The following is a 24087-nucleotide window of genomic DNA, read 5'->3' as shown; positions in this document are numbered from 1 at the left end:
ACTTTAAGGCAAGAGGACAAAAATAATGTATACCAAAACTCATTCTAGACACTGTAAAATATGTGGGATGAATTAAAACTTTGGCTTAGCAAAGTAAACATAATTTTACAACTTTCAAACCCCATTATTCTTATGTTTGATGCATGTTACAAAGTGGTTGTGAAATTCAAAATTTTAGTGGAGAAAAGCAGCAAACCCCCATAGATAGGTCATACCAAGAGCACTACTTTTGTTCTTCATAGCTGCCTGAAATTTAACTTGGATTCTTGAAAGAAAGATTGCCAATTTCTTTAAATCTTTGTGGACCTTCACATGAATGTAGTTTTACACTCAGTGAATGTTGATTGGAATACATATAAAATAACAAAATGCAACTATGAATTCTGGAATACTTTTAAATTATAAAGCACAGAAGAATCTATGGACATCTGAAAAAAAGGTAGTATGTGTGTTTACTCTGCCATATACATATTCCTTCAAAAATGCAGACTTTACTTGAAGGTGATATTAACCCCATTCATTCATTTATTCATTCATCATTGATTCATTCCTACAGGGAAAACTGATCTCATTGTAGTTACAAGACAAAGTATTAATAACGCATGTGTTTAAAGTTGTTTTTATTTAAAATATGTGTTTAAAATTATTTTTCTACCATACATATAGTTTCATTTCTCTCTCCATTATTTTTTCAACTGGACTGCCTTATGACTAGTGGAATAGAGTGGCTGTGGAATTTTCTGTGGAACAAAGCAAAGATGGAAAACATACTTGTTTAGCAGGATAACATCACTTTTCTTGTATATTTCACAGAAGGTGCTGAAAATCACCTATATCAAGTATCCTTACCAGTGAGAGACAGTGAATACCATGGACTACAAGGTCTGCTCACTACTGACCTCTACTGGGATCAAAAGATCCTGAAAATCATTTTTAAATAAGCAGGTATACAGTTCTAAGGGAAAGGACAGAAGCTGAACCGTCTGCATAATACTAATGGGTACTCATCTTTAATTCAGATTGGCTGGACATGGAGATCCCTTTAAAGGCAAGAGATTTAAACTCTACCATGTGTAAGGTTTACTTGGCAGGGATCATTTTTAGGTTGGCATGGAATACATTTACCCCAGTTACAAAATCCTAGTAACATCTGTTGATATGAAGTGTTCATTTGTTTCTGATTTCCCAGTCCTTCTAGTAGATCTACATGCATTTGAACTAACTAAATTTTGAAGAAATGAGCAGCCTCATAGGCATTTCACAGTTATTTGTTTAGCGATCTTTTTTTCTTTGCCTGGAACTTTGGTTCCCTGGTGACAACAACAAACCAATAGAAATGGGGACAAGGCCAATCTGTGCCCATAAAAACTCACGTTTTTTTCTTTTAAAACATTACAATCAGGTTTTTTTTCTGTGATAACTGAGGTATATATTTACCATAATTTAAGCAACCAGTATTGCAATTGTCTGTTTGCTTTGACTTTTAATCAGATCATTTCTGGTTGGTTGTCTGAACATGGCCAGTCATGTTCCCTTTCTAAAATAAGTACAGTTGAAAAATAGTTCACTGATTCCAAATCATGCCTTTCACATTCGCAATTGGACGTGGATATCCAGGAAGATCTTTTGGACTGTAGCAGATTATGGCTGCCCTCTAGTGACAAGACACTCCTGCTGTTTCAGCTTAGGTAAAATAGGGCATGTTTAAAACAGAGTCTATTTTCTACTCAATCAGTGGGGTGAAAGAAATCTTTATAGAGAGAATACAATAGATACATTCTTAATTATGTTGAAAAATAATTTTATTCTAGGAAATGTAGACATATGTGAAACGCATAGATGCAGATACACCTTCCTCAATCATAGCACTTTGGCTAACATGCATTTCTATAGAAGTCAACCATTTTCAAACTGAACTGTTACAATTTAAATAATTCTATATTATTTCAATAATCATTGAACAAAGGTTAGGCTTTATAATGCAGAAAAGCTAATTATCTTACAGCACTGTTAACTACTGAATCTTCATTCTATCTGCCTAAACTTTCTCCATCATATTTTTTCCAGCAAAGAAAACATAGTCTATTCATTTGACATGCAATTCGTATTTCCAACTAGCTTCAGACCAATTGTTTTTTTTTTCTCTAATTGCTAAAATGTCTGAAGTTGTATTTTGATTATCACACATGCTTGGGTGCATCAGGCCTCATTTAAAATTCAACCAGCAATACTGTAACTGCCCCAATCAATAATAGTGAAGCATAGTAATCCAGGCCACAACTGTAAGTTGGCTTTCTTATTTCCTATCACCTACATGGTACAGGATAGCCATGTTTGATTTGATTAATTTCAAATTAAAGAAAAACAAAACGTAGAAGAGAAAGAAAAGAAACAATGCTCTTTGGCCTGCTGCTGATAGAGTTGAATCAAAGTAAATCTCGTTGCCAACCAGACTAGAGAAAAACCACCTCTTTGAAGGTTGACAGAAGAGCAAATCATTTTTCATTCACCACCTCATTTTTTCCCCATCCCCAAACCATAAGACATTTTCTATAATGGATAGGTGTTGCTTTTTCTATAAAAATTAAGTTTTCACTGCAAGTGTGAAAACCTAAAAATCATCTAACCATAGAGGGAAAAATTCTTTCTGGCCTATATGAAATGATAAATTCTCCCTTGTTTAAAATACAGTGAAGCATTTGACCCTGTATCACATACTGATGTGTGTGTAAACACACACACCCCCACGACACACACACATTCAGGATAGAAATGCACTAGGAAAAATTGTTGAATCTCAATTGCTGAAGTATCTAATGAAATATATAGACATTAAAAGGTTGACCAGATAATCTACTCTGACTTTCCACATGGTGAATCAGCCAAGTGGTCTATTGGATGATTTAAAATTAATAGAGTAAATCCAATCAAGGGACTAATTCTGATTTGGGTATATGTTTTAAAACTTTGTAAGAGGACAATTTGTTTTCTATTTGTCCTCATTTCCTTTGTAGGAAAATATACTTTTTCTTCTGGCAATAAAACCAACATTGAAAGCCTTTTGGGAAACCAAAACCAAATTCCCTCGGCTTTGTGGCTATGTTGAAATGGCTAAAATCAACTGGCAGCAATACCAATATCTGGTTTTCTGTTCATTCCTATAATACCTGGAAGAAAAACTCATTTCATTACAGTTTAGTAAATATTTGTGGAGTTCTGATTCTGCATCAGATATATATATTTTTTTTAGAGCTGAAAATCCAGAGAAGATTAAGTTTTTGCTTTCAGTGACATAAAAACAAATACTTACATATTGATGTATTCAATCATAAGTATATATGCAATATAAAAACACAGTATCAAATAAAGAATAATTCTGAGACAAGTTATATTAGGAGTGATGACTTGATGGTGACCAAGCCAACATTTTGAAGGATAAATAAGAAGTCTGCAGACAGATAAGATTAGAAAAATTCACTCTACTTGGACAAAATGGCCATTTAAAAAAATTAATTATATCAATCCTGAAAGATGCTCTAATATCCAAAATCTGTTGTAGTTTAATAAATACTTAATATCAATTCTTTAAAACTAACCGATTTTTTAAACTCTTACTTTGTGCCACACACTGTCCTAGATACTGGTGAAGAAAACTAAGCAAAACATGATGTATGCCCTAAAAGTGTTTACTATTTATAAAACATGCAACTCCACCAAAATTGTAGTTCAGTACATAAAGACAGAGAGAAAAGAGGAAAAGGCAAAAATAAAGGAATGATGCCAACACTTTTGGAAGAGATAAGGCAAATGCGGAAGTGATAATACTGCAGAGTACAGAAAGTTACAACATAAATGCCTAAGGGAAGAGATGACCAGGAAAAGTATGGCAATTTACCCTTGTGAAATTCTGCGAGCCTCAAGGTTTGAAAGTACAGGTCATAGGGAAGGTGAGGGTGAAGTTCCCACTAACAGCAGGGAATATGTTAGGAGTTTGTAAAGAGAAGAAATGGACCGCACCAAGGTCCTGCCCCCAAGTCATACAACTGATATCCTATGCAAAGTAGAGGGCAAGGTTGAGGACCGGGTTAAAAAAATAAATAAAATGGAAGTGAAATCTACCTGCTGAACTATGAGATGTGAAACCACTTCCCTTCTGTGATTTCAGAGTATTTGAAAGCATTACTTCTCCTCTCAGGTAGAAGATTCAAAGATTTTTCTCTAGAATACCTATATAGTCCCAGAGAAAAGACTTCATATACAGACACTTTAGAGAGCTAAATAATTTTTTTAAAAAAGTCGATTCAACTGCTCATTCCACAGTGAAACTCGCAAGTCAATAAGCCTCATATCCATACTCACAGAGCAATCAGTCAGCCTTTCAGTGTTTTTTTTTTTTGTCTGAAACATGAATAAAGAGTCAAGTACAACTCGACACTTTTTCAGAAAGCTTTGGTAAGAAAAAAAATTAATAGGAATAATCTCTCCTCAAAGGAAACTCACAAGAAAGATACCAGGCCAGGAAGAGAAGCCAATAACCATACCTTTAATATATCACAAAGATGAGAGAAAATATATTGCCTATAAAGCAAGAAAAGGAGGGCATGAAATAGAAACATTTCGAAAATATAAAGGAGCTCTTGAAAATCAAAATTTTTATTAACAAAATAACAGTTCAATATAAAGTTTATCAAGGTAGGAAATCTCCTAAATGGTAGAGCATAAACACAAAGAAATAGAAACTATAATGGGAAAAACATGAACATTAAGGTCATTCTAAGAAGGTCAACCCCCTCTTAATAGTAAGTATAGAAAGAAAAGCAAGGGTTATTTGAGTGCATATATTATCAAATAAATAACACAAAAATATTTCTCAGAGCTAAGTATAACAGTTTTAAAACTACAAACAGTATTAATGGTCTAGCATAATACACTGAAAATGAACACACACACACCCCAAATATATATACAGAAAACAACTCAAACTCAAATATGTACACAGAAAAAGAAGTCATATACAAGGCAAGGAGATAAAAACGGTTGCTATGAAAATAGTGAGGTGATTTCATCAAAATCTGAAGGAATGAGATTTTTGACCCAGAATTCTCAATGCAACCAGATGAGCAATAACATTGCAGAATAAATGTATTTGCAGATATGATTAAGTTCAAAGTCTTAATTTCTCATGATATCTTTCTGGGGAAACTGATTTAGGATATTCTTACCTTAAGGGAGACAAAAAGCCAAAACAGCAATTCACTGAAATTACTGGATGGAGAAAACAGAGAAATAAATAGAAAAATACCTATGAAGTCCCAGGAAGCAGATATGAAATAGCCTACGAAGTCTGTGAAAAAATGGAGAACAAGAAGAGAAAGTTCTTTAGGAGAAAACTTAATTGAAGTTCTAATTTATTAAAGTAAATTTAATAAAATTCTTCATGATATTGAAGAATTACCTAATACTTGTTGAAAAATTATTCCTTAGCTCTTGAAAACAGCAATAGGTACATAGAAATTTAATAAAATGAGTAATATATTACTAGGCAAAGATGGACTATTGAATATTGAACACACACGTCTATTTTTGCTTCCTTTCTATAGCCCACTCTAAGTCAATAAGTCTATATATAGACATATAGTCTATAGCCCACTCTAAGTCAGTAAGTCTATATATAGACAACAATACAAAAGTTAGAATAGGGAAAACAATGGTGAGGTAATAAATAGCATATTAAATCTAAGAAAACTGAGTCCTACTCTAGAAGGCAAAATCTGAGACTCACACTGCAGAATTTCCCAAGGGCTCTAGATTCGGGAAAAAAAACGAGTAGTTTTGAATGTACGATAAAAAGAAATATGAAAATTAGAATTGTTTGAAAGATCGATTAGGAAGCAATAAGAAATCGAAGATCCTTTGCCCTTTTGCAGATTTATGGGATTGTCTCATTACAACACCAAAAAAGAATAAGTTTGTTCTTTGGAAATGGTAAAGTAAGTAGGGATTTATGGCTATTGGCCCCATTCAAAAGTGGGTAGATTTAAAGGGATTAGATAAGCTTGCTGGGCTTCCAGCATGCGGAGAGCCAAGAGATTACCCTTCGCACAGAGACTGGAGGATGTTTTTCTAAGGAATCTGACCTATCTAAGAGGAAAGTCTTTTGGAGGTTTTCCTACAGTGAAGTTAACAGTTGACAAGATCCACGGACAGAATCAGGTTCCAATCAGCTTTTTCTTAACAGAATAGTGACTAAAGAGTACAAATGGAAGTTCTGAGATGCTGGTAATATTCCCTTTCTTGAGTTAGTAGCTGGTTACAGAAGTGTGTTTCATTTGTGAGATTTTATCAGGCTGAATACTTATATAGTATTCCTCAATAAAAATTAAAAGTAAGTTAAAATCTAAAAAAAAGCAAGCAATAATAAAAACATCAAAATATACCAATAATTACTAGCAATAGCACAGCACTCTGGGTCATATTTTCTTTTAAATTATTTCTTTCTGTCAGAAATTATCTTGGGTAAAGAATAGATACGATGTCAGTGGAGAGAAAAACAGGCCCAGAAAGTTGGAGAAAACTTCTCTTAAACTTGCACAACAGCACAATAGTATTAATATAACCAAAACTAGTGTTATGACTGTGGCCCACATATTCTTCTGGAAGCTTCAATTGCAGTTCTGTACTAAGCTCCAATTTTTTTTTTCTACTGATAAAGGTTCCTAAAACACATTTTCCAAAATTCCTTTAACCAGTGTCAACTGTATGTGTTTGAACTTGACCCTATTGAAATCTTAATGTTTTCTGTCTATATTCGAATTATCTTCTGATTCTAAAACCTTAGGTTTTGGATTCACATAGAATACTTGAGAGAACAACTAGCCCTTTGCCTGGTGCCAATTGCTAAACTTAGATGAAAAGTTTTTACAGTTTAGAAATTGTAAGCATAGTGTTTGTCACATGGACTAAGATTTATTAAATCATCTTAAGAGGAATGAGGATGTGTATAACTTTCCATGCTTTCCTTGCAAAGAAAAGTAGCTGAACTTAAGCATTTCCATATGAAGTTGCAGACAAATATCTCTGTGTACTGACACCATGTGATTTAATTCATATGCACTGTAAAAGAAAGCTATCTACAGAAAATAATGCATGTTTATTCTAACAGTTAATTTCTTTACTGTAGTAAATTTGGCGAAGTTTTTACTCCAACAGGATTCTTAGATTTCTACTTTAGACCTGAGATGCCCTTATTACTGTCCCGTGCCCCGTTCTTTTTTGGATACGAATCCAGCCTCGGTGATTTTTCAGTGAGCCCTCCTGCTGTAAGCCTGGCGAAACTCCAAGACTTTCTTGCTCACGGGGCTTTCCTGCTGTGTGCCATTAAATATGGAAATGTTCATATTTTGTGGATTCTGCTAAAATTAGATGCCTCTGAGCTCAAAACATCTAAGAGAATATGCAGGTCTTGCTGAAAGAGCCAAAGATAGTACTGTGTACAAGCTGCTGATTAGAGGCAGCTGAGGGAGGGAAAATACAATCTCTCTTTCTCCATTCTTGCCTCTCTGCTGTTCATTTTCCAAACAGAAATATTTTATTGTGTGAATCAAACTTTGTCACTCCTCTGATAAAAACCTGTCTTGGGCATCCCAAATTTTCATCATATAAAATCTAAATGTGCCAGGTGCTATGGCTCACGCCTGTAATCCCAGCACTTTGGGAGGCCGAGGTGGGCGGATCACCTGAGGTCGGGAGTTCGAGACGAGCCTGACCAACATGGAGAAACCCCATCTCTACAAAAAATACAAAATTAGCCAGGCGTGGTGGCACATGCCTGTAATCCCAGCTACTCAGGAGGCTGAGGCAGGAGAATCGCTTGAACCCATGAGGCGGAGGCTGTGGTGAGCCAAGATCATGCCATTGCACTCCAGACTGAGCAACAAGAGCGAAACACTGTCTCAAAAAAAAAAAGAAAAAAAAAGAATCTAAATGCCTACATGATAGTACACTAGCAGTGTATACAAGGTAGTCTACCCTATCCTGTGTAGCCTGGCTCCAAGCTCTCAATTTTCTTCTCACAAGCCAGACTGTTTATTAATTATGTGAAGCATCTCGGCAGGTATCCAATCTCTATGCCTTAGTACTATTGTGTTGGTTGCTTATGAATAAGTTGTGTCCCACCAGGAGTCAGGATAATATCACCAATATAACATACGTTTCACTGCAAATTGCAGAAATATGGGTAAAACTTCTTTATCCTGTGTCTAAAATTTGAGAAACCAAGGAAAAGGAGGTTTCTTAATCTCATATTTCAAAATTTCCCAAATTCGTTAACTTAAACCATTCTATCTAACCGTGAAGCTTCTGATACATTAAAAGTATGTCTGGCTTCTCAGGCAAGGAGATAAGCAGTCTCAGAGCAGTTTTCCTACATTCCTGAGTCTACAACTTCAGTACCAACCATTATGTAAATTCCCACTGGAGAGAATTTGAAATGTAACTTCCAGAAAGATCTGAAATGGACTAAAGCAATACATAAATCAAAGAAATTTTAATCAAAGGCCACTCTGTATCTAAGGCTGCAATCCCACTTTCTGTTCTATTTTCCAACTCAAATTATGTCCAGTCCCATTGTCCCATATAACTCATTAAAGGTTTCACAATGACATCAACTGACTACATTTACAATAACAAAATAATGAAAAACAGAGATGACTCCAACTTATTATATAATCCTCATCTTACTATCAAATGCCCAGGGATAAATTAATATTCCAAAAATGTAAACTCAAACTTTGTGAATTCAAAAGAGCTAAAAATTAAAATACAACTCTCAATTGTCCTGACCTTGTAAGTTAAAAGTCCAAGAAAGGGAAATCTAAATTCAAAAAAAAAAAAAAAATCCAAAATTTCAGTCCTAGGATTTTCATATAGGAACTTGAGCAGAGTCAAGCTAGGCTATATTGTACATATTCCTTTAGTACTGCTGAAGTTGCTTAGCTAAGCTCTCTGATGTTGCTAATCCAGAGTTTTACATTGAAAATAAAAAGGATGCATAGTATCATCACAGCAGTAGCCCACAACCAAAAAGTTTTACAAGCCCATCCATTATCCCTAGAAATTTTGGCACAAGCAAAATTCTGGTTATATAATGTAGAACTTAGTTACTAAAAATCATAATAGAATAGCAGAGTGAAAAAATAAGTTTTGTTAAAAAAAAAAAAAAAAAAAAAACAGCCCTTCCAGGTGTTATCCTCATCAGGTTTAATGATGAGGTTAATCCATGTCAAGGTTCCAGAAACTATCACATGTATATCTAAATATACTTGTTAAAAATACCACCCCCATCGAAAGGTGTATTGTAGTACACTAAGTCAATAACAAAAACATGCTCTTTCCTCTCCGAGTGGCATATGTGAGACATGGCTGCCTTTTGCCCAACATTTAAATATTTAAAATGTCTTTCTTTCCTATCCATTACCCATATTTACTTCAATTATAGAATAACCCTCAGTAAATTTTGAACTACAGTTACTGTTAATTTTTCTCAGGTACGTGTTCCTACTAGTCAGAAAAGAACCGTCCCTACATTGCCATGCCCTCCCTGAATTTGAGAAACCCACTGGAAAATCATTTTTTCTGCTGACAAACATTTGATCAGATCCTGGAGGTATTTTATTATAGTTCTACTTAGCATCCTTGTAAGGCCTTAAATATTTTCTTTTTTAATGTAAATTTTCATAGGCATTGTCTTAGTCCATTTTGGCTGTGATAACAAAATACCATAAACTAGGCCGGGCGCGGTGGCTCACGCTTGTAATCCCAGCACTTTGGGAGGCTGAGGCGGGCGGATCACGAGGTCAAGAGATCGAGACCACGGTGAAACCCCGTCTCTACTAAAAATACAAAAAATTAGCTGGGCGTGGTGGCGGGCGCCTGTAGTCCCAGCTACTCGGAGAGGCTGAGGCAGGAGAATCGCGTGAACCCGGGAGGCCGAGCTTGCGGTGAGCCGAGATCATGCCACTGCACTCCAGCCTGGGTGACAGAGCGAGACTCCGTCTCAAAAAAAAAAAAAAAAAAAAAAACCATAAACTAGAGGGCTATAAACAGCAAGAATTTGTTTCTCACAATTTTAGAGTCGGAGAAGTCCAAGATCAAGGAGCCAGCAGATTTCTGGTTCATAGATGATGCCTTCTAGCTGTGTTCCACATGGTGGAAGGAGCTAGTTAACAGTCTGTGGTCATTTAGAAGAGCATTCATCTCACTTATGGGGGCTCTGACATCACGACTTAATCACCTTCCAAAGGGCCCACCTCCTAGTATCATCACCTTTGGGGTTAGGATTTTAACATCTGAATTTAGAGGGACGTGATCATTCAGACCATAGCAGGCATGCTGTGTACAATAAACATAAAACACTGAAAAGTCACCAAATATGTCTTGACTATTTCATGCTGACCTTCCCTGTACCTCCCCCATTTGATCTGTTTAGACACTCAAAAGATGTTTCCTGTGTTGCTATTGGAAAATTCCAGGGAATTCTACATCAGAAGCTTTGAAAGTCTTCTTCTAAATGTAACCCAGGTTCTGGCTTCCTCTGGTGGAGTCATTCAAATCTGCTATCTTAGATTTGCTTTCTTCTGTCAGATGTCATTGGGCTTCAATCACTTTCTGATCTGGTAAGAACTTAAACATTGCTCCCTTTTCTAATATCCTTTTTAAAAAGTTTTAGTTTGGTGCTTTATCTTTGTAATACATCAGATCTAAGAAAAAGGGAGAAAAATAATGGATCCCCCATATCTTCAGTTTCGTCTCCAAAGTTTGCTTACTAGATATGACACTCCTCCTCTCTGGAGAAGTAGTTGAGAGGACAGCTATAGATCAGATTACTCTAATGGATACCATTGGTTATAGGACAAAAGGAAAAGGGAAATCACTTTTTAGCAAATGAAATAGAAATAAAGTGACAATTGCAAATTCCTCAAAAAGTAAATAACAGCAGCAACAACAAAACTGTATGAGAAATTTAAGATTTAAATATGAAACAATCTTTAAAAATTAGAACTACAACTTGAAAAATTCAAAAAATAATAAAATAATAGCAATAAATGTATTGAGAAATTAGCTGAAAAACATTATGGGTACAGTAGAAAAAGCAAAAGTTTCTTCTAATAATAAGAAAAAGGAAAAGTCATTTGAGATATTAAGACAAATAATCAGAAATCAATGCATGAGGCCAGACTTCTGGGTAGCTGAGAACAATGGCAGCAACAAGCCAAGTAGCTCAAGAATATTCTCCCAATCCATAAAAAAGAAATAAAAAGGGAGACTCAAATTCTGTAAAAAATTATGCCCTTTTCACGTTTGAAGACAGAGAATGTCAAAACCGCAAAATAAGTGTGAGTAAAAATAATAAAGTTACTAAATTCCAATCTCTTATATGTCTCTTATATGCCTGCCTCACACTTAGCCAGCCTCAGTGCACTGTAATGACCAAAGGCAGACTGAAAAAAAAAAATGCAGGAAAGATAGATAACAATGTCTGAAAAAGGAGTCTAAGAAGGAATTGAACAACTACACTAAATCTGAAAATATTAGAAAAGTGTTTGAACAGTTCAGAGCACATACTGCAAGAAGTAACTTTTAAATAGAAAATAAAGGGTCTTGGGTGAAGGGCTAGATAGAAATACAGATGCTCTTAAAAATGCAGCTAGCTTCTGGGGAAACAAAACAGGAAGAAGTGTCATTTGGCAATTGGTTAGTGATGGCAAAAAGTAGAAAAGGGGAGCAAATTTAATGTCCTACTACACTAAAGAGATTCATAAAATCGGAGGACTCACCTCTTCCTCCACATGAAAACAAATAAAATCTTTTCAATTATTTGGATTGTGCTATACTGAAAGAAGAGATTTTTCTTACACTGGGCATATTATTAAATTGTCCTAATGCCATAAAATGAACAGAAACAAAATAAAATACTTATTAAGCTTTTGAAAAAAAATTTACACGTATCAATGGAGGAAAATACACCTTTTCCTCTAAAAAAAACCAAAAAAACAGAAGTGTATGCATCAACATTCCAAATATAATTATATATATTCCAATAAGCATTTAGGGTATGTGAAAAACTCTTTTGACTCACAAACTTTAAAAATAGAAATATGTATAAAAAGAGGCAGAAGTGATAAAGAGAGTAGATTGAACTCTGGTAAGAAATAGCAGAACCAGGAAAAAAGGTCATAAATTAAAAATAAATTTCAAGGCTATGCATTGTGGCTCACACCTGTAATCCAAACACTTTGGGAGCCTGAGGTGGGAGGATCGCTTGAGCCCAGGAGTTCAAGACCAGCCTGAGCAACATAGCAAGACCCTAACTCTACAGAAATATTTTAAAATTAGCCAGGTGTGGTGGTGCATGCCTGTGGTCCCAGCTACTTGGGAGGCTGAGTTAGGACAATCTCTTGAGCCCAGGAGGTCGAGGCTGCAGTGATCTGTGATTGCACCACTGCACTCCATCTGGGTGATACAGTGAGACTCTGAAAAAAAAAAAAAAAAGATTTCAAAAACAAAGCAAAATAGAATGTAATGAAACATTTAAAAATGGCAGGAAAACAATCCAGAAATAAAAATAATTGAAAAGGATGATTAAGAAAAAGAAAAAGAAATATTAAAAGGACCTAAGAGCAAGCAGTAGAAATGGAAGACAGGAGAGAAGGAATTCTGTTACTATGATTGGGGTTCCTGAAAAAGGTAGAAAGTCAATAAAATGTAGCTAATATAATCTTAGTATATAAATACAACAAAATAAACATAAGATATAACAAAGTAAACATAATTATAAGATATAACAAGATAAGGCTGGGCGCGGTCGCTCACGCCTGTAATCCCAGCACTTTGGGAGGCCAAGGCGGGCAGATCACCTGAGGTCAGGAGTTCGAGACCAGCCTGACCAACATGGAGAAACCCCATCTCTGCTAAAAATACAAAATTAGCCAGGCCTGGTGGCATGTATGCCTGTAATCCCAGCTACTCGGGAGGCTGAGGCAGGAGAATTGCTTGAACTGGGAGGCAGAGGTTGTGGTGAGCCGAGATCAAGCCATTGCACTCCAGCCTGGGCAACAAGAGTGAAACTCCATCTCAAACACACACACACACACACACACACACACACACACACACACACAAAGATATAACAAGATAATTATATGATATATAAGATTTGGTATTAAATATATCTGTCATATGAATAAAAATAAATGAGCTTAGCTTACCTAGTTAAGAAAAAAAATTTCCATTTAGGCCCACAAAACAAGACTCAATAATATGCTGCACATAAAAAAATACACCTAAAACAAAGTAAGTCAGAAAGGTATGGGAAAAAAGTATGCCAGGAAAATGCAAATAGAAAGAGAAAATAAATTGTGATCCTGATATCAGACACTGCAGAAGTCAACCTGAAAACCACTAAATATGACAACAAATAGTATTTTAGTTTTCAACCCTATGCTAGAGGGATTAGTCAAAGCAATTAAATAAGAGAAATCAATTATCAGAATAACAATGGGTAAGATATACTGTTTGCATATATGATAGTGTATCTGATAGTACAGATAATCAATAATAAAATTAGCTAGAACAATAAATGACTTTAGAAAAGTAATGAGCATAAAATTAACATACAAAATCAATAACCTTCACATATAGAAACTATAAGCAGCTAGATGACATTATACTAGCAAAAACTTCATTTACAAATAGCAAAAGAATATTAATAATAAATTTAATCTAAAATCACAATATCTATTCAAAATTTTTAAAATAAACACTCTTGAAACTAAAAAAAAAAAACTAGACTTGATGAAAACATATCCGGCATTTTTGAAGAGGATAACCCAACATTAAAAAGATATCAGTTTTCACTAAGTTAATATATAAATTACCAGTGATCACAAAAAATATCATCCAATATTTTATGGAGTTAAAGAATTTGATACTAAAGAACATATGTAAAATCAAGCATATTAGAATATCATAGTAAACACTGACAAATAAAAACTATAAAAAGATAATAGCTCTAACATTGACAAATAAAAACTATAAAAGGATAATAGCTCTATCAGATATTAAAACATACACCTATAATTAAAAGTGTGCTACAGGGCATGAATACACAAATAGATTATTTAAATAAAATAGAAAGTCCAGAAATAGATCTCAAAACATGAAAAAATTTAATGTGTGACAAAAGTGGTATCCCCAATCTCTGAGGTAAAGATGGATTTTTTAATAAATGATGCTAGGACAACTGAATATTTGTTTTGAAAAGATAAAATTAGACTTATTTCCACTGCCATACACCAAATAAACTGCAAGTAGATTTTTTTAAAAGTACAACCATATAAGTACTGGAAGAAAACATGCATGGATTCCCCTTTAACCCTGAAGTAGGGAAAGACTTTCTAAAAATAATTGAAAATACAAAGGTAAAAGAGAAACAACATAGATGCCATACATGAAAGATTCATACAGTTGACTACCAAAATCAAATAATTGTAAAATCACCATTAAAAAAGTTGAAAAATTGGGAGAAACTATTTGCAACATAGATTGCAGATACAAAGCTCTCATATATAAAGAACTTTTAAAAATTAAGTGACAAAAATACAAAAACCCAATAGAAAAATTAGAAAAAAGACATGCACAAACATGAAAAACATCAAAATGCACCTCAAACATGAACAAGTTTTCAAACCTACTTATAATTAGAGAAAAACAAATTAAAGCAATACTGAGATACCATTATTTTTCCAATTACACTGGTAAAATTCACAAAGTGCAATAAGACCTTGTATTGGGGATGCTGTGGAGAAACAGTCCTCACACATTGCTGATGGGAATACAAACTGGTATGAACATTTAGGAAATGTTGGCAGTACTTTACATAATTACATTTGTACTTACCTTTTGACCCAGCAATCTCATTTCTAAATATTTGCTCTTAGGAGAAACATGCAATAATACAAAGCTATGTATGCACAGGTTATTTACTGCAGCACTATTTCAATTGAAAAATACTGCAAACAGCCTAAATGTCCATACATTCGTAAGTGGCTAATAAGTTTTGATGCATCCAAAATAGGAGTACTATACAACTGTACAAAATGAGAAAAACATCTGTTACTGATTTGTTAGAGAAGCAGAATATAAGTTAAATTAGATTTTTAATCTTTTCATTATTATACCCTAAAAAGCCTTTTAGATATTTTTCCTAATTGCCCCTTTATTAAATTTTATTGTCATAGATATGCTGTCTATTGTTTATATACTGTGTGCATATACAAATAATAAGATTTTTTTAAAGATTTTTTTATCTTCCAAGAACCAATTTTTGCCCCCTTGTGGGCAGTATCAAAGCAGCTGGGAATGCAGGCATTAAATGAAAAAGCAAAACAAAATCAATAGTATGCTAGTATTATTATAAGAAAGAACATAAGAAATATACATATCCCTGCTTCCTTGTGCAACAGAAGTACAGGAAGAGTCAACTAAAAACTGAAGAAATTAATTACTGATAAAAGTTGGATGAAAAAAGAGTAGAAAGGAGAGATCTGCTGGCACCTTGATCTTGAACTTCTCAGCCATCAGAACTGTGAGCAACAAATTTCCATCATTTAGAATTTACCCAGTCTGAAGTATTTTTGTTATAGCGCCCAAATGAACTAAGACAGAAACTGGTACTGAGAAGTGGAGTACCACTGTAACAAATACCTAAGAGTGTAGAAACAGCTTTGAAATTGGGTAATGAGCAGAGGCTGAAATAGTTTGAAGGTGTGTTACAAAAAGCATATATTACCATGAACGGATCATAAAGGGAAATTCTAGGGAGGGCTAGGAAGAGAGCTGGAGAGAAAACCTCAGCCTTCTTAGAGATTATCTGCATCATCATGAACAGAATGTTGGTTGAAATAAAGATGGTAAAGGCAATTCTGATGAGGTCCAGATAGAAATAAGGAACATGTTTTTGGAAACTGGAAGAAAACCAACCCTTGTTACAAAGTGACAAAGAACTTGGCTGAATTGTGTTTGTGTCCTAGCGTTTTGTGGAAGGAGGAGTTTATGAGTGATTAAATAGGATATTTGATGGAAAAAAATCTAAGCAAAGTGTTGAGGATACAGCATGTCCTCTTTTGATTGCTTATAGTAAGATGTGGGAGAAACTAATTAAAGATGGAATTTATAGTTACAAGGAAAGTAGAACTTAAAGCTTTGGAAAACTCTCAGCTTGTTAAAAATGAGAAAACATGTTTGGGAGAGAACACCAAGAGTGTGGCCAAGAAAACTTTTGATAAGAATATTAGTATGGATGAAAGGAAACCAGGTGCTAAGGAAGCCTGGAGATAATAAAAGAATGACCTGAAAACACTTCAGAGATCACCAGGGCTGCCCTGTCTATCACAGGCCAAGAATGCCAGGGCTTTGGAGACAGAAGTATTTCAAGTTTGTGCTCCCTCCATTCCAGTGCAGCTATCCTTGGCTGCCTCAACCGTGGCTCAAGTATTCCAGGTTCTACTCAGGCAGCCCCTCTGAAAACATCAGATGGTAAACCACAATTGTATCTAAATAGTACCATCTTCATGTGTGCACAAGATGTGTGAACTGTGGGGGCGTGGTACGTTCATCTAGATTTCAAAGGATACCCCAGGGAGCTTCAGAGCATAGACAGACAACTACTACAGGGGCAGGGTCATTGCAGAAAGCTCCTCCTAGGACAATGCCTAATGGGACCATGGGGACAGGGTCTCCCCCACAATCCTAGACTGGTAGAACCACTGATGTGTAATTCAAGCCTTGGAGAGCAACAGGCATGTAACTCCAACCCATGGGAGTTGCAGCTTGGGCCATACCCAGTGAAGCCATGGGGGCAGGGCTGTGTAGAGACATGGGGGCCCAATCCTGATTCATTTGTGTCTGAAAGATAGAACATGGGCTCAAAGGAGATGATTCTCCAGCGTTAAGATTTAATATTGTTTGCCCTATTGTGTTTTGGACTTACCTGGGACTAGTTAGCCCTTTTTTCCTCACTATTTCTCACTTTTGGAATGAGCATATTTATCTTATGCCTGTCCCACCATTCATTGTATTTTAAGAGCATATATCTTGTCTGATTTACAGGTTCACAGCTGGGGAACAATTTGTCTTAGGATGAATCATACCTTGAATCTCATCCTCATCTGATTTAGATGATATTTAGATAAGACTCTGGACTTTAGACTTCTGAGTTGATGCTGAAATGAGTCAAAAGTTTTGAGGCTAATGGGATGGAATGAATGTATTTTTTCATTTGAGAAGGACACGAATGTTGGTGGGTTAGGGGCAGAACGCTACAGTCTGAATGTTTGTGCGCTGTCCCCCACCACCAAATTCATATGATGAAACTTAATCCCGATTGTGATAATATTAAAAGGTGGGGTCTTTGGGATGTGATTAGGTCGTGATAGTTCTGCCCTCAAGAATGGAATTAGATTCCTTATAAAAGAGGCCTGGGGAAGATTATTCACCCCTTCTGTCATATGAAGATGCAGCCACAAGCCACTAACTTTGAAGAAAAGAACAAACTTTTACTAGACATTGAATCTGCTAGTGATTTAATCTTGGACTTCACAGACTCCAAGACTGTCAACAATAAATTTCTGTTGTTTATAAATTAACTAGTCTAAGGGATTTTGTTTGAGCAGCTGGAATAGACTTAGACAAGCAGCAATTAGAACTGATTATATGGGCAAGGAAAGATACGTCTTTTGAAGTGTGCCTTTTTGTACAGTTTTGACTCTTAGAACGATTGTAGTGGTTCTCATACCACAATAAGTAAATAACTAAAATCCACCAGAATGTGGGGGAAACCAAAGTAGAAGATAAATGGTAACAAATAAGCTTAACTATATCTAACTGTATTACAGAGAAAACAAAACAAAAATCTATACCCATACTCAAGGGAATGGGGAATAAAAGATACAACCTAAGCAGCTTTGGAAAACAGCATTTTGATAGGTTACCTATAGTAGCTGCTACTTTAAGACTAAAAGACAAAAAAATTTGATGGGTTACCTATAGTAGCAGCTACTGTAAGGCTAAAAGACAAACACTGTCTTCTGGTTAATAAGTCTATTTCTTATAGGGACACACGTTAGCAATGTTGTACATAAATTATTTGTATACTGGGACTGAACAAATAATTAAATACAGATAATGACAGGCTGATTTTTTCAGAAGAATTAGTTGCAAATAAGCAACGGCGAATCCTAGAATGAACCAAATTGATTGAAATTGGAGGTATTGGTATTAGTTTATGGTTTTTGAAGATGATAGATAGATGATAGATAGATAGATGATAGATAGATAGATGAGAAAAATAAATACACATGCATGTGCCTAACTTGTTAGTATAAATACATGCATTTCCTGCTCGATGGAGATGCTGAGAGGGCCTGGAGACATGACGACCTAGCAGCAATGAGCACCTAGTGCCCAAATCTTAGTTACTAGTTGTCATCCTCTAACAAAATGAATCTCAGTCTCTTGTAAAGAAAAATGATCCCAGTTATAGGGCAGGGGAAATATATGATGTACCTGGAACATCTTGTTATACAAAATATAAAGTGCTTAAGTGAAGTCAAGTAAAAAAGACATACATCTCACTCAAAAACAGATAGTAATGGGCAAAGATGGAAAAACTTGAGCAACCAATTAAGTAATGATAACATTACGTGATAAGTCATAGAATAAAATAAACATTCTTGGGTCCATACAAATACAAAAAAATAGATTAATATATAATGAAGTAGGGTGAAAAGAGACAGCTTCCTCATACAGACAGTTTCAATAAATAAATGTAGAAGGAATGAGAGAACTATAAAACTACCATTAGGCAAACACCATATTATTAACTATTACAGCAAGATTCACTGATGTATGCCATAATTGATGGTTAAAAATTAGAGAAGATATTAAATATGTGCATAGCCTTAAAGGATTTCCTACAAAATATTTACCAATTACAAAGAAAAAACAGTAACTCTACAGTGCTGAAACTTACCAAACACCATCTTAAACAAGTGATTTAGGTTAAAATCACTGATATAAAAGCACATTGACCTTACATACCCCTGACTGAGAGTCAGTGAGGACACACATGAGTTCTGTGTTATTCTTGTCAAACATTCATAACCAAAACCTACTCGCAAGAAAACACCAGGCACTCAAATTGCTAGACGTTCTGTAAAATGACTGAGCAGTACTCTTCGAAAGTTTTGAAGTCATGGAAGACAAAGAAATACTAAGGAGCTGCCTGAGATGAGAAGTCCATGACAAATAAATGAAATGTTTAGAACCCGGGAAAGAAAAAGAACATTCAGGGGAAAAGTGAAATTCAAATAAGGTCTATAAATTCGTGAATGGTATTGTGACAATATTAATTTGCATTATGATTATGTAAATTGTTAACATTAAGAGAGCTAAATGAACAATACATGTGAGCTCTCAGTATTGGTTTTTCAGCATTTCTCAGTCTGAAATTATTTTAAAATTTAAAAAACTTAAAAAGAGCTCAAGAAAAGCATGATCCAAATATGAAGCGAATTAAATTGGCATGGTTTTGAGCAATTAGTGAAGTGTAGAGAATCCATTTGAACATTCCCATTTGAGTAGCATAGGGATTAAGGCATTAGAAATTTAGAGAGCCTGATATATTCATATCAAAATACTTGCCCCTGCAGTGAATCATAATTACATAGTTGTAATAATGTAAATGATATTGATTCATTTTTAGCATTTGGAATCAATCTATAAGACAAAGCACTGAAAGTATGATTGTCCTTATAAAAGATAATATAAATATTCCCATTCTTGACAATATGTAAGTAAAAATACAACTATCAGAAATTAGGAGACATAAATAGAGAGAAGTGAAGGGAAGTGTGGAGTACTAATAACATCACTCAAAAGTGGGAAGCTATGAAAATCTCTCTGTGGTTGTGAGCCAATTAAAATAAGTAAAGCTGGCAATAGAATGATATTTCTATTTTGGGAATAGGGGATGTGGGGTCAGGCAAATGAATTAAGTCTTCATTTAGTATGGTCAAGAGTTAAGAGAAAATATCTAATGTTTATAAATCAAAAAGCACATTTAAAGATTATAACCATCAGTCACATTATGAATAGTGATGATTATATTAATAAGTAAATGTCTCTTGGGAACAGGACTAGAAGTGGGTAGTCATGAGCTTTGTGTATTTTGTATATATGTGTTTTTTTAACATTTTAAATTATATGACAAATTATACTATGCTTTAAATGTTATAAAAGAATATAATAATCACAACTTCTAATATAGTTAATGTTCTTCAACTGCACAGTCATCATTATCCAGTTTTGCATCACATACAGTTTTACTTATCCTTCAGGGCTATGCTCAAAGATTAGTTTTTTCTATCCCCAAATTTACTGAGTGATATTCATGTGCTCATAAATATTTTTCTTATTATTCTAGAAAGGTTTACTATTTTGCTCCTCTGTACTCCAATAATACTTTGTTTATAATTCCAGTAAGCGACTAATCACAACTGTTATAATTATCTTACAATTATTTCTCTTGCCAGAATAAGAGTACCTCAAGAGCATGTGTCTTACCCATGTTTATACTTCTAGCATTTAGAGTGACTGAATATATTTTTAATATGTAAATATGTATAGAAACTAACAATGGCATTTAAGCTCCTGAAGGCATAAAAGAACACCCTCATCTATAACAGAAGGGAGTCAAATACTGAAAAAAAAATGGTCTTGGTTCCATTATTTCTGTGTTTATATCCTTCCTTCGTTCCTTCTTCCATGTCAGAATCGAAAATAATTTGGAATAGACTAGCCAAGACTCAATACATATTTTTCTTCTTAGCCTGGTTATATTCCATGATGAATACTTGTTTAATGGTGGCAGAAGGAAAAAAAAAAAACACACTAAATCATCCATTATAGGCACTGTTACTAGTTAAATTATGTCCCACAAAAGATGCTGAAGTTCTAATCTCCATACCTGTGAGTGTGACTTCTTATGGAAATAGGGTCTTTGCAGGTGATCAAGTTAAGATAAAGCCATTAAGGTGGGTCCTAATATAATATGACTAATATCTTTATATAAAGAAAAATTTTGGACAGAGAGATAGACCTGCGCACAGGGAAAATGCCATGTTAAATTTAGAGGTATGCTGCCAGAAGCCAAGAAATTTCCAGAAGCTGGGAGAGAGATCTGGAACAGATTTTTTCCTAGCATCTTCAAAGGAAGCCTGGCCCTGCCAACACTTTTATCTCAGATTTCTAGCTTCCAGATTTGTGAGACAGTAAGTTTCTGCTCTTTAAGCCATTCAGTTTGTGGTACTTTGTTACAGCAGCCCTAGTAAACTAAGGCAGACATAAAATGGGCGTTATTGAAAAATTTTTCAGGGAGAGGATTAGAAAGATGAGGCATATTGTCTCTCCTATCTTCCCTTGAAGAGGATTACAATGATGAGAGTACAGTTGGATGCATGGGGTGCTTCAGGAGAGAGATCTCATGCCTGCTACTTTAACTTGTTATGGGGTGTGGGGAGTCTGGTAAAACAGGCTACTGTGGGCAATCTGAGCTTGAGTGCCAGCTCTCTGGAGAAATTATTTGGGAAGCCCAACTTTAAGCACCTAACAATTTCTCTAACAATTTAGGGAAAAATTAGAATTGGGTTGAATGACCTCCTCCTGGAGGGAAAAGCACTTATTTCTTCTTGTCAATTTTCTGGCAACTCATAGAAGAACATTCCAAATCACCAGACGACAGTACTTGGTTTGCCCTTCCATTGCATCTTTTTTTTTTTGGCAAGCTAACATTGATTGAATGTACACTATATATTAGGCATTATGACTTTTCTAAATGTGTGTGTGTTCTTTTTATTTTTTTACAATGGTTCTTATGATGGATTCATTTATCTTAAAATGACAGGCAACCACAAGTGTGTACCTCAATCTACTGTACATATCGAGCAATTCAATGTTTTCTTGTAATGTTATACCTTTTCCCTGCTTCTTGGGAGCACTTCCAGCATCACTAGTGGTGCTTCATATGGGTCCCCTGGTGTTATTCAAAGTTTATAGCATTGCACTAAATGCAATGAAAAATATGCAAGAACTATGCAAAATATACAGGAACCATGTGAGAGGCCACTTTTTACTGTAATATACAACTTGCTGGAGAGACAAACTACTCACGTGGAGATGATTAGCAAAAAGCCCTTTAAATCAGATCCTTGCAAAACTTGAACTTATCACGATAGCAAGAGAAGGTGGCCATTAAATTATTATAGTAGCACAGTAGGTGCTTTCTGTTTGCTTACATTTCTCCCCACTGTGAATGGCACCATGTATGGCTTTAAGAGTTTATGTCCTCGAATTTTAATGCATTTTAACTTTGTGTAGTAGACGTGTGTATATTTTACTGTAGCAAATAAAATACACTAGCATCTTCCTATCTTTTATGTGTTCACGACATATCTAACTTTTTCTTAAATTTTTTTACTTTTCTAGGCTGCGATATAATAAATCATCATTGTTTAAGCCACCTAGTTTGTAGTACTTCGTTACAGCAGCCCTAGGAAATTAATGCAAATATGCATACATGAATGACCAGTTGGCATTCAAGGAACTTACTATCTATGATGGGGAAATAGACTTATAAACAGATCTGATAGAACAATGGAGGACAATAACGTTTCCTCAGACAGAGATGCTTCCAGTTAAGGTCTGAGAGATGAAAATTCCATCCACCTTCCCTTTTCCCACACCTCTTTCAAGATTTCATTGCACTTTTCTTTGAAATATTTTGAGGATTCAATTCAATTGCCACCTTTGAGAAATATTACCTGGTAATATCTTCTCTCTCATTCTGAGTAAAATGCCTCTTTTACATATTCCTAGAGAACCACATGCTTCCTGTACAGTAACAATTATAATAAAACATTTTTATCTCTTCAAAATACACACATTGAAGTTATTTGTTCTCATGTTAGAGAGTAACTCTATGGAAAAGAGGGCCAATATCTTATAATGGCATCCATGTTCCAAGCTCTTAAAAGGATGGTTTAATATATTTTGGTTGAATGAATAAGTGCATGAATATCATCTAAGTATTTATAGAAATGTTACCTTTATGGGGCACAAATCCTTTTGTTTTCAAGCAGCTTTATAGCTTCCAAAAATGTCTACAACTGTCATAGAAATCCACTTTGAACTTAACAGAAAATGAGGAAGTATATGAGTTAATTTTCCTGCTACCACTCTGTATACTTTCCTGGGTAGATAGTGTAGGACTCAGAATAGCATTCTACTTGTTTGAATGATAGATTAATTGATCGATTATTGTGCCAAATGGCAAACGCTGGTTGCCAAATTATAACTTCAAACAACTTCTGTCATTCAAAATTCAACTGAAATATGTTCCTAGGACAATCTAATCCTAGGGAAATATAAGAAAAAAATTATCTAAAGTGCCACTGTGTTCTGTGCATATTTCTATTTAGGAATAATAAAAAGAAGCTTCCAAGTCTAGCAAGATCTCACAAGGAAGTTTCCATTACCACTAAGATAGCAATGGCAATGCTCTGGTCAGTGAATACACCTGTTTCCCTTGCAGAGAACAAAGGAATAAAGGAGTGCAATGTTACTATCACTGCTCTGCATGGAGGTGGGTATCTGGAAATCAGAGTCCGTACACAACTTCATTCTCAACTGCTGCTTCTGCTGTTTGAGCATAAAGAACATAGATGCTTGGTGTCTGGATAGTTATAATTTTACATTTATCCCACTTATCACCAGGGGATCTAGTCTGTACTCAAACAGTAAAACATACTGTGCAGAGTTGGGAAAGTATATAGAGTTGGGAAAACTATGCAGAGCTAGGTATTTTTGATTTTTTGGTCTATGACAACCCAAATTATTTTGAATACAAAAAATGGACTATGAGGCAGACAACCTGGGTTTCTGTTCAGGCTTTGCCTCTTGATATGTAATTGCATA

Source organism: Symphalangus syndactylus, chromosome 12 (assembly GCF_028878055.3).
Source record: "Symphalangus syndactylus isolate Jambi chromosome 12, NHGRI_mSymSyn1-v2.1_pri, whole genome shotgun sequence".
Lineage (NCBI taxonomy): Eukaryota > Metazoa > Chordata > Mammalia > Primates > Hylobatidae > Symphalangus > Symphalangus syndactylus.
Note: the sequence above shows the minus strand (reverse complement) of the source record.